Source organism: Canis aureus, chromosome X, assembly GCF_053574225.1.
Source record: "Canis aureus isolate CA01 chromosome X, VMU_Caureus_v.1.0, whole genome shotgun sequence".
Lineage (NCBI taxonomy): Eukaryota > Metazoa > Chordata > Mammalia > Carnivora > Canidae > Canis > Canis aureus.
In genome coordinates this window covers 70,627,748-70,644,499 of record NC_135649.1, presented here as the reverse complement: position 1 = coordinate 70,644,499, position 16,752 = coordinate 70,627,748, and the positions used below count along the sequence as shown (strand labels likewise).

The following is a 16,752-nucleotide window of genomic DNA, read 5'->3' as shown; positions in this document are numbered from 1 at the left end:
GGCTCTCGCTGAAAGACCTATCTTTTCAGCACAAAAACTCAACAAAGCTCTTTTACCAAGGCTGTCTTGTATTATTATTGTCACTCTTGTTGTTGGTGGTGTTATCCTTCTTCCCTTGCATCTAAGTAGGAATACTAAGTTATGTCTTGCGCACACACACACACACACACACACTTGCTGATAGCAATCTTTGCATCTTGTAATAAATATTGACTGGCACTGTTAGGAGACACCAGGGCTTTAATCTTCTGGCTGCCTGCTCTCTGGCTCACTGACGTGGGTGTTGGGGAAAAAGATTGTATTACCTGCTCACACACCTGTTTTTGCCACTTGCTCCTCTCCTGCAGCAACACTGGGGCTTTCCTGTAGTGTCACTTTCTCTCTACTTTTATTGTGACTACAGGGAAAAGCACTTTTCTGGTCTGTCAGTCCTGGACTCTTACCACCCACACAGCCTGCTAGGGCCCAGGTGAAGAGAAGGGGTGTCACTTGCTCATTTGTTCTTTCTTCCTTCTGTCATCAAACATGTGCCAAGCACCTACTGTGGAAGCAGCCCACAGCTGGGCCCTGTGAATGCAGAGCTCCATGGGACACAGTTCCTGCTCTCCCAGGGCTCCTGGACCAGTCTGGGGAGTGATCCCATAACAGCGTGATCAGCATGATAGCAGCGAGGCAGAGCAGCCATGTGAGTGGCACAGAGAAGTAAGGGAAATGTAAAGCTCAAGTAGGGTTGAGATGTCATCACATCCCAGTTGACGGTTCCTTTGAGACCAGACAATCTGAGGCTTTCAAGGAATGGATGGCCCCAAGAGGGGGCCAGAGCACTGTCCACTTCTGCTTCAAACCCCTGCACTGCCACTGACCCACTATGTGACCTGGGACAGGCCACAGTCCCTCTCTGGCCTCTGTCCCAAAAGGAAGCATCAAGCCCACCACTTCTCAGAGCTGGAGTCCCTCCACCAGGGTATCTGTGACAATAGCTCTGTCCTGGAACAGGGATGGCTAGGTCCTTGTGTTCAGGAGATTTCATCAGGAAGATAGCAACTGATTTCTGAAAGAAGGCTGACTCCCACTGGGCCCTTTGCAGAAGTAGGAGGAGAAAAAAATGAGCATTTATTATGCCAGCCACATGGAAGGCAGATTCACATGTGTGATGGCATTAAATCCCTGAGACGACCCTATGAAGCAGGGATGATTTCTACCCAACTTTACAGAGGAGGAGCCTGAAGTGTGGTAAGGCTTCGAGTACACAGTTCTATGCAATGTAGTGGGTAAAGGCTTGGGCTCTAGCTCAAGCTGTCTGATTTGAAGCTGGCTCCATGGCTTGTTAACTGGGGTACCTTGGATAAGTTATTTCACCCCAGTTTGTTCAACCCCACAATGGAAATAATAATGATACTGACCCCACTGGGCAATAAATGAGGTAATGTGAACAACCTGGCTGACACATAGGAAGGGCTCAAAGGTCGTTGTTACTAATGGCCGAGGTCACAGAGTCACTGCCTAGCAGGGCTACAGCTTGACCCCAAGGCTGACTCTAAAGCCGACACTCTTTGAGAGGCTCAGTGCCCTTAGGGTACCGTTTGGTCACTGGAACTGTCAATCAAGGCTTACTTTCCAACGGGGCACAATGAAGTAGCTGAAGGACCCCTTCCTACCTGGTAGGTATACCTACGCTAGGTGCTAGATCTCAATGCAGAATGGTAAATGCTGGAAGGGAGAGGGGAACGCAGGGCTAGAAGAGTGCAGCCAATGATTAGCACTTCTGGGAGGAGAAGGGAGGCTGTTACAGAGACTGCTTTGGGAATTACCATCCTGTATCCACGCGCCTCCTCTTCCCTAGTGATAAACCATGGTTTTATCAATGAAGCCGATGCCTAGCCAAAAGACTGTAATTTCTAGCCTCTAGTATAACATGCGACTAAATTCTGACCAATTGAATATAAAATGAAATGTCATGTGGGACTTCTGGAGAAGCTGCTTAAAAGAAAGCTGACTCAGCTAGCATGTGTACCCTGGCCCTTTTCTGTTCTCTAGAATGGTGAGGTGATGCCTGGAGCTCCAGCAGTCATCTTGGACCTTCATAGGACCTTGAAAATGAAGCTGGTGTTAGGATGTTATATCAGAAAGCCAGAAGAAGCCGAGGCCCTTGATGACTTCATGGTGTCACTGTGCCATCCTTGAACTGCCTACCTTCAGGCTTCCTGCATGTGAAACTATAAATTCTCGTGTGTTTATACCATATTTAGGGGAGGGGATTTCGGTTTTTCCAACTGAATGCAATTCCTAACTGTTTCAGAAAGCTTCCTAGAGAAGGAGTAATTTGCATGGGGCCCTTAAGGGACATAATTCCAGGCAGAAGAAACAGCCAGTCCAAAGCATGGGGGTTGAAATGTGTGACACATGATAGAGTTGGCAGGGGTACCCAGGGAAGTGGACATACAGGTGAGACTCTGAATTCCAGCCACACAGAACTCCTGGCTAAACACATCATACACTCACTGTATAGTGTATTCAACTCGCCTCCTCTTGAGTCACTCTGGGACCAGAAGCTTCAGTTCTAATTGTTTACTGACTCTCCCTTTCCTTATATTGAATCAAAATCAAAGCTATTTTCAGGGAGCCAGGCACTCTGATCCCCGTTTTACAGATGAGGAAACTGTGGATCAAGGAGGTATACTGACCTGACCTGGGTTACACAGCTAGTAATGGCAGAGCTGGGATTTGAAGCCCAGTTGGCCTGAGTTCATTGCCCTCTTAATGCTACTCAATCTGAAACTCTAGCATGCAGCAAAATGGCCAGGAGAGCTTGTTAGAGCACAGATTGCTGGGTCCTACCCCAATGTCTCAGATTCAGAAGGTCTTGGGCTGAGCCTAGAGTTTGCACGGCTAATAAGGTCCCCAAGGCTGCTGATGCTGCTTGTCTATAAACTTGCTTGGAAAATCACTAAGTTGGAGCATTAGCTGGGGACAGGGGTCTCCTTGTGGCAGGAATGGAGCGGGCACTCTCAGGTTCAACAGGAGTAACAGGAAGTGAGCTGGCACAGAGTGGTGGGGAAGGCATCCAAACAGGAGAGCCCAAGCAGACCTGGAGACTCAAAAGAGGAAGGGTGGGGTAAAAGGAACATTCCAAACATTCCAGGCCCACCAGCCTCGGGGTGAGGCAAGGAGAGGTTCTTCAGTGGGGACGGTTCTGGCCTGGATGTGAGGGCATCCTGGTGCCAGTGATGGAAGGGTCTGCCCTCAGCCACTTGGTTGGTGGGAACCCTCTCCTCACACTCCCTCCTCCTTAGTGAAAAGAAAATAACCTGAGAGCCTGGCTGAGTTCTGGAGACATTCTTCACAGCACATTGGGAGACTTGCAAGAGGCCAGCAAAGCCATTTTGGCTTCCATTCTTCTCAGTGGTACAAGGAAGCCCTGGATGGCATCACAGTCAAGCCTCTCTTCACTTGTCTGGGAATTTCTCTGCCTCCAAGGAAGGCAGCCTCAGGATGCAGGGAGGAGCCTGACACTCCACCACTATCACTTGTTGTGGCCTCCTCTGGCTTCAGTTTGCTCATCTGTAAAGTGGAAACTAGGAGTCCTCGCCCATTCTCCCTACCTCTAATGGTGGCCAGCGAGGCTCCTAAGAGATGAGATGCACAGAGTACTTTATGAACTGCAAAGTGCCGCACAGAGATGGAGGTGACCGTGTGAATACTTAAAAATCTTCGTTCGGTTCTCACCTGTTCTGGCCTGGTCCAGTGGCAGCCTCTCCTTCTCGGTGCTGAAAAACTTCCAACCTTAACCCTGACTTTCCTGGACACCTGCCATTCTCCTCCAGAAACCCCAATGAGGCACTGTGATTTAACAAAGGGGTGCTTCGCCTAGAGCTCTGGAGCTCCTGAACCCTCTTGTCTACTGTGTGCCAAGCCAGGATGGGTGGCACCTGAGCTGAGCCCAGGCCCAGCAGGAATGCTGAGAATTCCAAACAGGTTAGCTGCTGGCAGGTTCTAGCTGAAATGCAAATAGACACCACCCTTAGTCCCCAGGCTGGATTTCTCTGGCTTATTGGCTTCCAGCCTCCAGAAGGGCTAATGCTGACCCACTGGGAAAAAAGTCAGGATGAAGAACATTTTTGTAGGCCAGAAACCAATCTGAATCTCATTGCAAAGCTCCAACCAGATGTGAGAGATTCCATGAGCCCACAAGAGGTTACCTGAACTGAAGATTATGGTGTAAATATTTTCCTACACATTTGCACAAGGGGGTTTTGTTTTTGTGTCTTAGTAATTGTGCCTTGTTGGCTTGTCAGTTTTCAGGCTATAAATTCCTAGAGGGCAGGGAGTAGATTTGCAGGGATGAGGAATTGAAAAATCGTGCTGATGGGTGTGGCAATGTTGAGGATTATAGTGTTGGGGTTGATGCTGGTGGGTCTAATACAAGGAGATAGGAAGAGGAGGAGGAGGGGAGATGGGATAAGCAGTGCTGGAGGAGAGGTGGATGTTAAGGTGAAGGAGACAGATGGGAGGCTGATGCAGATGAAAACAGTGAGTGAGAGGGTGATGAAGGTAATGCTTTGAGTTATCCATACCCCTCTGAAGGCACTGTTTCCTCTTCTCTTTGTATATGCCTGCTTCCCCTTCTAGAACCTACCTCCTTTGGGGCAGAGCCTGTGCCTCACCCACCTCGGTGTCCTAGTTCTGACCCCAGTGGCCTGCACATAGTGGGTGTCAATAGTGCTTGCTAATGAGAGAAGGAGTAAGGGATCCAGGGGGCAGCATGAGTAATGAGGATGGCCACGATGGCTGGGAAGAAGTGGCCATGTTGGAGCAATCCTATGTGGAGCAGACGCACCACAGAATGGAAGTCCATGGGCCTGGAGACTGAAAATGGAACTGTCCCGGGAGGCATGGCAGATGGTGCTCCATGCCGCTGGCTGGGTGCAGACTGAGGACCAGGGTCCTGGGCCCAATAGGGCCCAGCCTGGTGGCAGCAGCACATTTTAAAATCTGTTGATTTGCTGATACTGCCTGCTGGGTGCATGCTGTTTTTCTGTAATCATCTTTTGTCCGGCTGAACAATAGAGGTGAGGGGGCTGGCCAGGCAGGTGGTACATAGCTTGACAGGACCCAGGAAGAGGACTGGAGGCTTCCACACTGCCCCCAAACAGCTGTCCCACTCCACATCTCCCTTCCTAGCTCAGGCACTCCGCTGTAGCCCTCACAATGACCCCAGAGGCTGCTGAGAATCATCGGGGCCTCACCCCCAGCCAGGCTGGCTCACATACCTCCCTGCACACTTCTTTCCCTCAGAAGCTTCCAGGCTTTTGATAAATGCGGCCAGTTCAGCCCCTGAGGAAGGCAAGCCACTCCTGGGAGGAGCCTTGTCAACATTCGACACTGTGGGAGAAGGATGGCCCAGCAAGGGAACAGGGTGGGGATAGAGGCCATAGCCCAATTCCCTGCAGAACAAAAAGAGATTTCTCTCTCCCTTGCACCAGCTGCTGAGTCCCCAGCCCTGGTTCAGTCATTTTTCAAATTGTAATAAATTAACATTTTCTGGAGCAGGAAAACCACACAGAGAGGCCAAATTGCCAAATTACCAAATTTGGGGATGGCCTCAAGCCTCTCTGGGTCTACTTCCCCCACCCCCGTTCTTGATGGGGACTGGGGAGGACAGAGCCCCAAGGAACAGCTTCTTCCATTTCAGTCACACCTTTCCCTGGGCTGGCTGGGGCCCCCTCCCCCTGTTCCTTGCACACAGTCCTGCCTGTCACCTCTTCTTTGTTGACATTCCCCCCGTCTCTCCCACCCCACAGAATGTACCGCAACCCTGTTGATTCCCATTTGGCAGGACAGCCAAAGGACCTGGGAAAGCGTAGAGAAGGAAGGGTGGAATGAGAGCACAAGCTGGGCCCAGTGATGGGACCCTGGGGCAGAAACTAGAAGTCCTGACACTCCAATTCCCCAAACTTAAAATCAATATTTTTCCCCCCACTGAATTATAAAATTGAGAGTTTAGGCAGGACAAGGAAACCTGTAGGCTTTTGGGATCATTCACTTGTCTTAGTGGGGCGGCAGCTCCCTATTCGAAGCCCTCGAGGGATGACATTCCAGAAATTAACTCTACTCTTTAGAAGTTCTCCTTTATACATAAAATTCTTCCTTGTTGAGGCACACAAGTGTTCACTTATTCGTGATGATGTGGTTGACATTTGCTGAGTGCTTATCACGTATCAAGCAGCATGTCGGGTGCTTTCCATACATCATATCATTGAATCCTCACATGATGGCTCCAGGTAGGTGTCACTGTACCTGGGTAACAAATGCAGTTTCTGGGTGACAGAAACTGAGGTTCAGAAAAGTAAAGTGACTTTCCCAAGATTGCACATTGGAAGTAGGATTTTTATCCAGGCTTATTAGTCACCAAAGTTGTGCTTTGTTCTTCCCACCTGCCCCTGTCCCCTTTCCCTGCCCCCTACCCCCACCCCTGTGTTCAGGAGGCCTGGCTGCCCATTACAGCTTTCCCACAGTGCTTCTTTCCCCTCAGATTCAGGAGCACCTGCACGCCTGAAGCAGCTTTAGTGTCGGGTCACCAAGTGAGTTTGTAGCCCTCTCAGGGTCACCCAATCCTCACGCCTAGCAGTGAGGAGCTGAACTCTTGGCCTCAGAATGGAATGAGGGTGACTGGCTTGAGCTAGAAGTAGCCACAAGGCAAGCTTTGTGGAAAGGAAGTGCCACTGCTCACACTGGAGTGGGGGTGATGCTCTAGGGCTTTGTCTCACCAGGGGATGAGCTGGACCCGAGATTGTTACAGGGGAACTATTCTCTTTGCTTTTTCCTAAGGGGAGAAGGTAAAAGTGGAGAGTCCAGCTGTGGTCTGAGTGCTGGGACCGTTGCTTCCCTCAGCTCTGAAGGGTTATGGTTTGGTAGCATGAAGTCCTTCACCCTCTGGTTCTCATCTGCCTTCTGGAACTTATCTCCGACTTCTTGTCTTTGTATACTCTATGATTCAACCAAACTCAATATCCCTCCTCCATGCCTTCACTCATGCTGTCCCCAATACCTGGAACAACGCCCACTTCTTACTTTCAGCTATGCAAATCCCACTCACCAGTCAGGGCCCAGCCTAACTGCCACTTCCTATAGGGAGCCATCATGATCCTCCTCACCATGACACTTCCCTCTTCTCTGCCCCCTAAGCTGAAAGAAACTTCCCTCCTCAGAACCCCAACACTACTGATCCTCATGGCATTGGCCACTTTCTCCCTAGAATTGTTAATTGGATATATGTGTTAGATCCCTTCTAGACTGGGAACCTTCTGAGGGAGAAGCTATGTCAGATTCATTTTTGGATTTCCTGGCCCCTTGGTTTCTAAGGTATGTGTTGACTGTCTACTTCACATCCCACACAGTAAGAACATGGCTTTGGAGTCAGAGACACTTGGGCCTAAGGCCCTGTTCTAGTTCTTCCCAGCTGGTGCCCTTGGGCAAGGTACCTTCCCACTCTGAGACTTGATTTTCCTTAGCTTTTATAGGATGAAAATAGTACTGACTACCACTCACGGTCACAGTAAATATTAAATGTGGGACTAAAAGCCTCCCCTCCCTCTTGGCACATGGTTGATATCCAATAAATGTTTGCTTGTCATTCCTCCCTTAGACCAAGTCTGATGAATGGATGAATGAACGAGGACATGAATTAATGCTGCACCTTCCAGATGGCTCTAGCCTAAGGTGCGGGGCCTTCTCTGGCCTGGCTGCCCTCTCCTCCAGCAGACCCACCCACCAGCAGACACTCACACTCCTCTGTTCTGGTCCCGGACACCCCAGGCCCATAGTTTACATGCTGAAATTCCCAGAAGCTGAGACTTCCAAACAAACCCCCCAAGTTTGGATTTATCAGCCATGCTATTAAAACAGTCATTTTCAGCTGCCTAATGTTTCCAACTTCTGCTCTAATCCAGCGGGTAAATATTTACGGAGCCTGACACCACTCCTAGGCCACTTGCTCTGCTGCCAAACATTCATTTCCCTTGCAGTTCCACTGGTTTGATATTTTTAGGAGCAGGGGAGGATGGTGGTGGTGGTGGTGGTGGTGGTGGTGTGTGTGTGTGTGTGTGTGTGTGTGTATGCGTGTATGCGTATATTCCTGCCGGGTATGTGGGGGGATAGTGGCTGGTGAGAGAGGCTCAGTCTTCCTTATGGTGAGTTCCTGGGTGAGGAGAGACAGGATAAAGTACTTTCTTCTGCCCAGATGTCCCTACCAGGGGTCAGGGAGGCATGTGCCCAGACCCTTAAGTATTTGACAGACTTGGGGGCCAACCTCAATTCTGCCATTTACTAGGAGGGTGGCCCTGAGCATGTCCCTTCACCACTCTAATCTGTTTCCTCACATGTGAAATGCAGGTAAGAATCCCCAACCCCGTGTTAAGAGGATACGTGGCTAAGGGTAAGTGCCCTGAACATAGTGCTTTAGGGAGAAGATACAAAGCATACCCTCCATACCCACTGATGCCTCAGCCACACTGGACTCGTGATCATTCTCTCAGCACCTCCATACTCTTGCTCATGCTCTTCCTTCTGTCTGGAATGTCCTCAGCATAAGTCAGAACACACAGCTACCTGCTCTAAGAAGTCTTCCCTCATGGCCTTAAGAAAAACCACCATCTCTCTCTCTCTCTCTCTCTCTCTCTCTCACTTGCTCTCATAGACTGAACACTTATAGTGAATGAAGGCTGCTGAGTCATATTCATCTCTACAGCCTCAAAATCTAACAGAAATCTCCACAAAGTTCTCAATGAATCTTCACTGAATGTGTGAACATTTGTGCAATATTTGCGGGTTAGTTCATAGAGCAAAGTGTGGTTTTCAGCTTGAGCTTCCCAAGATGCTTTTTTATCCCCTCATGGAGGAGAACACTAGGAAGAAAGGAACCAACATGTATTGACTGTTCCATGCAGGCAGGGACCTTGTCCATTATTATTGCCACTGCACCCCAGAATTTAGAGTGGTGTCATGACATTAATGAGCCCACACTGTGTGCCAACAAGTAAATGCTTTACATGGATTAACTCGCTTACTTCTTACAACAGCTCTATAAAGTAGATGCCCCATCTTAGAGATAGGGTAACTGGAGCTCAGAGAGGTTAAGTCACCTGACCAGGGTCACACAGGTAATAAAAAGCAGAACCGTGTTTTAAACCCAGGCAGTCTGGCTCCAGAACCTGCACTCTTACTACACTATCCTACCTCCCTTAGGAAATACTCAAGGAAAATTCACTGAATGAGTGAATAAGGGCCTACTGCTGCACAGCTCACACAGTTCCATGGATTATATTAGTGACTCCTCACAGCAGCCTTTCCTTGGAGGGGAGGTGCAATCATCTTCACAGCTCAGCTGAACCTCTGCATCCCAGAGATGTCATCTTCCCCAGGTCACACACTTAGGAAGAAGCAAAGTCAGGACTTGCTTTCCATTCCTCCAGCTTGTATTTGGTGCCCTCCCTGGCTATAAGCTCCAGAGTAGGACCCATGGGGTGCTTTATTCTCATTGTTTGGCACACAGAGGAGAACAAGGCTTCTGGACTCCAAGATTCCAGCACCGCAAGAGGTCAGGCTGGAAATGACCATGGATACTGTCTACCTTACACCCTACCCCTTGAGATTGAAGATTGGGTGCTGGCTATAGAGTGATAAGCACTTTTCCCAAGGCCACACAGCAGCAAAGCCAGCATACCTGAGCCCACGCAATGCCCCTGCTCTCCTCTCTCAGGTCTCTCCAGGACACCCAGGGGCCATGGCCTGGCTGGCCAGGCCACACACACACACACGTTTTCCTGGGGAATGGGCTTCTGCAAGCTGGAAGCCTAGAAGGGTGTAATGAGGAAGAAAGAGTCCAGCAGGGAGAAAATGGGTTGCTTCAGGGGAACAATACCAAGCAGATTCAGCTGCAATGGAGCCCCTGTTATTAGTAATTGTAGTATCATTAGGATGCCTGGGAAGATGGTAGTAATGACGGTGATGATAATGTTTAGGGGAAGGGGGAGAAGGAGGAAGAGGATTGTGCATCATGGTGCGCTGTTGCCAAGCCTATCAGGCCCCTCACTTTGCCTCTCAGGCCGAGATTTGCTCAGCCCACTCCAAAAAAAGGACAGCCTGAGCAAGGCCACAGTGAATGACTATGTGTGCTGAGCCCTGATCAAGGGGGCCTGGCACAGGTGAACGGTGGAGGCTGAAATTCAGCCCTGCTCCTTACCCTGGGCCACATGCACTGCCCCGGTGCCTGGGTCACTCCCAAAAGAAGATGGCCTTTTTCTAATTGCATAGACTCTACATAGGTTAGGTAGTGGCCCTGAGAACTGCAGCACATGCATACTGGGGGTAAGGGAAGCACTGATGCTACAGCTCATCTCTTTCCTGGGCTGGGCCAGCCTCCAGACAGCTCACTTCCCTCCTCTGCCTTCTCTTGGAGCCAAACAGCCATGACCTTGAATCTGGCCCCCATTACTTACTCCCTTGTGATTTGACCTTGGGTCCATCACTTTGCTTCTCTGAGCCTTAGTTTCCTTATCTGGAGGATGGGACAGCACCGGAAGGGTGGATAAAATGGCATGGATCATAGGTTGAACAATGCCTGGCACAGAGTAGGTGATAAAAACCAAATGAACTCTCTCCCTTAGCCCTCTCCCACTTTCCATGGGTGCTAAGTCTCTGTTCTGCTTTTGTGTGGGGCCCAAACCTCTTCCAGACACCACCCCTATCACCCAGGAAGGAGGAACTGCAAAAGAAAAGTTGGTGGTAGGACTTCCAGAGATCCAGAGTACCAATGGAGGAACCTCTAGGCAGTCGCTTCTCAGCATCTGCAACCAAGATCTAAATGTCTGGGCCAGTAATGCCCTGCCTGGCTGGCTGGGAGGTTCCCACTGGGAATTCGGGAGATTGCAAGATCCCTGGGCTGTTTCCCTCCCCCTCCACTCTTCCTTCCCAAGTCTGCTGAGAGGCTGGGGTGATGGATGGGGCCCTGCCTTCCCCTCACCACTTCTTTGATGAGAAGAAAGAAAAGTCCACCTGAGTCTCAAATCAAAAACAGGTGAATTGTCTCTAAGTCAGGCTGGGCCCTCTCCAGGGTCTGCAAGAAGGTTGGGGGCTGAGGGGAGAAAGGGAGAATGTGATAAATCACACTGTCAGGTAGAGGTGCTACCCTCTAGTTGTGGTAGGGACCACCGGCGGCCCCAGGTCTGCCTTATTTGCAAGGGTGAGTGTGTGCCCATCACAAGAGGTGGGAGCAGGCAACCATCCCTATCCACTCCCACCTCAAACCCCGGCCCCAGCTCTGCCATGTGCACACCACCTCCCTTCACTTTAGCTACCCACTGCATGTCCTTGCCCAAGTCCCCAGAGCCCCTGAATGCCCACGTCTGGGAGGCAGGAGCCTTGGGGCCCAGCCTCAGGTAGCTACCACCTGCCTGCATGTACCTGGGCGAGTCTTTGCCCCTCTTTGGACCTTGGCTTCTTTATTTATATACCACAGGCGGGAGTTAGATTCTTCTGAAAGCTGAGACCTAGAAGGCAGGCCATGGGTTTGGGTTTGTATCTCAGGGGTCAAGCTCAGGGGGCGGCGGTGGGGGGTTTGGGGAGTGGCTTCTATATGGGGCCCATAATTAATGTTTGACTTACATTTGCCCCAAGCCTTTTCCAGCACCGACATTCTACAATTATCTGCCCCAAGAGCTACGGAGGCACCCTCCAAGTCAGTGAGCAAATATGCCAGACACATTCCTCAGCACGCTGACATTATGGCCCACATCCAACCCGGGCCCTCTCCCAGGGCAACCCCCATATGCTGGCCAGGCCCTGTTCATCACACCAAGGATCCCTAGCATTCTAAAGGGGATTGGTGGGGACAAATCTGGGAAGGCGGATGGATCTGGAAGAAGCAGTGCTGGGGCCTCCTGGGATTGAGAGTCACTGCTGGAAAATTTAAAAATAAATAAATAAATAAACACAAGCTGGGAGCATCCTAAGAGATCCAGCATGCATTATGTTCTGGGAGGCAAACTGAAGCCCAGGGAGCAAACGGGAAAGGCCACACAGCCAGTCAGGGCCAGACCTGAGACCAGGCCCTGTCTCTGGATTCTGAATCCCCACCTTCACACACACACACACACCCCAACACCCCCACACCCCCACACCCCCCACACCCCCCCTCCCCACTCCCAGAGGCTGCATTTGCTAAGTGAACTTAAGAGTGTTTCTGACCCAGAGCCTCCTCCACTCCCAGATTCCAGCAGCAACTGACATCCGGCACTGACTGACTCCCTGTCTCAGCCCCTGAGTGCCAGGGCAGGGGCCAAGGCCCCCTCCACTCATCCAGCCTGAGAGGCCCCGGGATGCAGGGGAAGAAAGGACAGGGGAGAAGAAACAAAGAGAAAGGAGAGGGGAAGCCAGTCTCCAGAAGAGGCCATCGGAGCCAGGGCTATGTGAGAAGCCAGACGTCAGGCCTGGCAAGGAATGGAGGGTGAGCAGGTAGGAGAGAGACACTCCAAAAGGAGGAAAGCTGAAGAAGGACAAGGAAACCCGGTCTGCAGAGGGGCAGAGAAGAGGGCTGTGGCCAAGGGGTCTCCCCTCCTGGCGTTTCATGGAGCTCCCCCAAGGGGAGTGGGGGCCAATTGAAATGAAACACCTCGTCGCTGGTCCCAGGGATGTGACCCTAAGCATAAGAGGATTAGGGAGACTTCCAAGAGGAAATGGGAGGTTGCCAGGAGTGGGGGAGCCCCGACACGCACTCCAGCTGCCCCCACCCCAAGCCCAAAGAAAGCAGGCCTCTGAGCCCACCATAGCCATGGAGCGCCAGTGCCCCCTTGTGGTCACGGTGCTCGCCTCACCTGGTGGCCTGGACAGTCTGGAAAACCGGGCGGGAGGGGGCACCAGATTGGACTCAGGGCTCATGAAGGAGACAGGTGCGACCGAGAAGCCAGGCGATGTGGCAGCGACTTTGCTGGAGACCTCCAAGACCTCCGAGCCTTGGGAGAGACCAAACTGCGAGCCTGAGGCCTCTATTGTTTCCAAGGGAGCTCATAAGGGGTAGGCGTGACACACTAAGGCAGGAAAAAATCAGGGCCTGCTCAGGGTTCAGAGTGCTCCCCTCCCATCCCGGTGGTACAGTTTTAGTCCCTGCCATCCTGGTCTCTGCCTCTCGTCTGGGCTCCTGGGTGCCTCCCACCTCACTCCCAAGGGCCTCCTACATCTCTAGGGCAGGGAACGTGTGTGTAGGAGGTGATCTTGTCACAGTGAAGGGTGGGGACACAAGCAGGGCCACCCCAAAGAGGGCAACACACAGCTGACCCCAGAGGTCTGGCAGGGAGCTCAGCTGGAAAAGGCAGTCCACCTGGAAGATTCGGGAACCTGAGGTTAGGCCTTGCTTCCACCGCTGTCTTGCTGTACAATTTTGAGTACATCCTTGCTCTCTCGGGGCTTCAGGCTTCCCATCTGGAACCCAAGGGTCTTGACCTTGGTGATTTCTAAGAGCCTATCCAGCCTATCCAGTAACACTCTGCAATGTTATGATTCTTAAAGATGGAGCTTGAGGAGGAAACTAGTCTGATGCTAGGCAGAGTTAGTACTGTGTTATGATTTTGAAAGGCAGTTTGCACATACAACCATGAGGACATCTTACCTAGCCCTCAGCCTGAATTCTTCCAGTGCCCTCAGCAATGCTTCTGCCCCAGATCTGCTAAGAGAGACCTGTGGGGCCTGGTCAGGCTTGCTCAAAGGCACTGGGGTACCTTCTCTCAAACAAGGGGCCAGGGGCAAGAGGCCAGCCTTTTGTCAGTCCATGTAGTACTCTTCATCTGTCCATTCCAAGCCCATAGCCCCAGGATGGATGGAAAGTGCAAGGTCAGCAAGATTTCATCAGTGAGCCCAGCCCAAGGCAGGAGCCTTAGCCTGGAAATGGAGAAACCTGAGCCTGGCTCAGCTCCCCTGGAGAGAAGGGGAGGGAATGGAGGGAGTACAGGGAGGTGAAGGGCACCTCAAGGAGGCCAGCTGGCTCAGGAAGGGGAGCCCTCACCCAGCCCGGTGTGTGACAGCCATGAGAGAGAACGAAGCCCTGGAGGGGGTGAGGGAGACAAGGTCACCATTTAGAGAAAAGAATCATAAAGGAGGCTGGGCAAGTGTCTTTGGTTTTAGAGTTGGTTTGGTGCTTGAGCCTGTCTGCTAATCTCTCTGTGCCTCAGTTTCCTTATCTATAAAATGGAAACATAAGTACTCACCTTGGAGGGCTGTTGTGAAAATTCCATGAGTTACTACTGGTAAAAAGCTCTTACAATATTCCCGGGCAGTGTGTGTGTGTGTGCGTGTGTGTGTGTTTCTTTCTCCTTATTTTTATTTTTAACCCTCAGGAAAATCCTGTCCCAGAGCACACCAGACCAAGAAATCCTGGAATGTTCTAGCTGGCAAGAAACTTACACTCTGAGGGTAAAAGGAGTTGATCAGGTTGAAATTTCAGTCCTGGCCCTCCTGCTACACATCGCGAAACAAAAGAGTACATTTCAGCACAGAGGAGGAAAGTTACTTGGCTAATATCACACAGCAAACCATGGCTCAGCTGAGATTTCGTCACTGCCAGGCCCAAGCCTCACTTTTTGTCCTCCCCCTGATGGGTATCCTCTGGTGCCCAGGCTTGCCAGACCTAGTCCTGACTCTTCATAAAAGATGAACTCTTGACAGGTGTTTGAATGGGAGGACCACGGTCCTGAGACCTGAGATGAGGAGACGTGCCTTTGGTTTGTTGGAGGTCCTGTCCAGCACTCAGTTTGCCTCCTCACTCCTGCCTGCATCCTCTGGAGCCAGAGATTTTTCTAGCTGTAAGGAATCTCATAGATCACTTTGTCCCCCAGCTTCCCCTTCCATCTGCCATCTGCCATCACCAGCCTCCAACTCTGTACCCTGCCCCCTCCAAGCCAACCTTCCCAGACTCTGCTTTGCCCTGTAGGTATTTAACCCCAAATATCCTAGACCTTCTCTGGCCTCTCATCCGTCCCAGTTTTGCTGGGGGCTGGCCATGTCTGGTCGAAAAGCTTGCTTAGGCTGGTGATTGACACGGAACAACACAGGCGGGGAAACAGAGGCATCAGTCCTGTGTAGCTTGGCAGCCCTGGCCCTCCTGCTTTGCCACAGCTCTCCAGGCCGACAGCCCCACCAGATGTTCTTTACCCAATCCCTGCTTAGAGTAGCCAACCCTGGAGAGGAGAGAGGGTGGGGGTCAGGACTCAGGCCCCTGGGACAGGAGAGGAGGCCACCACTGGCAAGGCCTGAGGAGCTGGAGGCACCCTCCCATCCTTCCAGGGCTGCCCCCTCCCTCCCTGCAGCCCAACTCGGGCTGGGCTATTCCCTAGTGCCAAGGCCCGACCTGTTTCCAATGATTCACGTCTGTGCATTCCCGCCTCGCCCCTGGGAGCCAGCTCTGCACTCTTAATAGATCTTATGGTTAAGAAGTTTTTTCCTGCTACTCAGCGTTAGTGCTCAAAGTACAGTTACACTCTGAAAATTGACCATAAAATGACACCATGGGGTCTACATTTATCCTCCAGCCACAATTCCAGACCAGCTCGGTTCAGCTTTCAGGTTGAAAAATGGCTTTGAGGGGCTTCAAAGTCCACCCAAGTCCTAAATCTGCCTCAGTGCTTTCCCCCTCAGTGGCGCCTCCCTCCCCCAGGCTGGGGGAGAAGCAGGCCCTCGCACTGCTGAGGTGGCAAGCCAGGCCAGCTCAGCGCAGCCCACTTCCTGCCAGAGCCCCCCTTACAGGGGGGACCACTGTAAGAGCATGAGGGGCTAGGCCTGGCTGGAGGCAGAGATGGGCCCAGCCTGCCCAGGCTTAGAGGCTGCTGGTGGGCCTCCATGCTGTGAGGAATGCTCCAGTGAGTCCTCTTGCCCTGCCCTCAGGCAGGAATAGGGATAAGGCTGGAGAGGGAGCCTCCACAGCCCAGAATGCTCCTCAGCCCAGAATTCTCTGCAAGGGCCTCTGGAAGACAGGGTGGGAAAGGGGAGGAATACTGGAGGTCGCTAGAGGCCCTCCTGCCCATTCCTCGGCCTCTAGGCAAGGGCAGCCCTCCATTCCATAACTGCCGCTCCGCAAGATTGACCAGTCCTCTCGTCTTGGGTGTGCCACCCCCTCAATGGTGTGGCCAGGGGGAGGGTTGGGGAGACCAGTCAGTTCAGGACCAAGTAAGGGCTGGACTCAGCCTCACTATGGGATGCAGGTCACCCCTGTTACAAGACAGGATAAAGAGGCCCCTGGCAGTATGGATGCGGGAGCTACAGGCTTTAGGACCGAGCACAGGGGGCTGCTCCTTGGGCCTTTGGCTGTCTAAGCTGACACTCAGGCCGGCTACCTGCAGGAGGACCCTCTGTAGCGTTTCCCTTCTAACAAGCTTGGTTATCTGGTTCCCAAGCCCACAGCAAATTAGAAGCAGTAAATCAAAAGGAGGGAGGGCAAAGGGGCTGCTGGAAGCAGGCACACTAAAAGTGTCAAGAAGTGAGAGCTGATGGCCTGACAGCAGGGGAGTAGGCAGCAAAACTAGTAAAATCCCAAACAACCCCAACCAGGTACAAGAGCTCAAAGATCGCAAACAAACTGGGGGCCATTTCATGCAGGGGAAACAGGCCTGAGGAGATCACAATGGCCCAGTGCTAATAATGATGGGGGGTTAATGATGATGTCCCCAAAACTTGAGAAAGAGCTTGATTATGCTCTGTTGAAGGAGTCAG

The 16,752-nt window shown here is 51.7% G+C and overlaps 2 long non-coding RNA genes across 2 annotated transcripts in view; both read left to right on the top strand.

The window, feature by feature from the left end:
* The window catches only part of LOC144308463 (uncharacterized), an 852,603-nt gene that overhangs the window by 786,458 nt on the left and 49,393 nt on the right, over positions 1–16,752 (top strand). The gene's annotated exons all lie outside the window — the stretch shown is intronic.
* On the top strand, positions 13,299–14,707 carry LOC144308077 (uncharacterized). The gene is made up of 2 exons (XR_013374709.1): positions 13,299–13,394; positions 14,385–14,707. It is a non-coding gene; the product is annotated as an uncharacterized LOC144308077 (long non-coding RNA).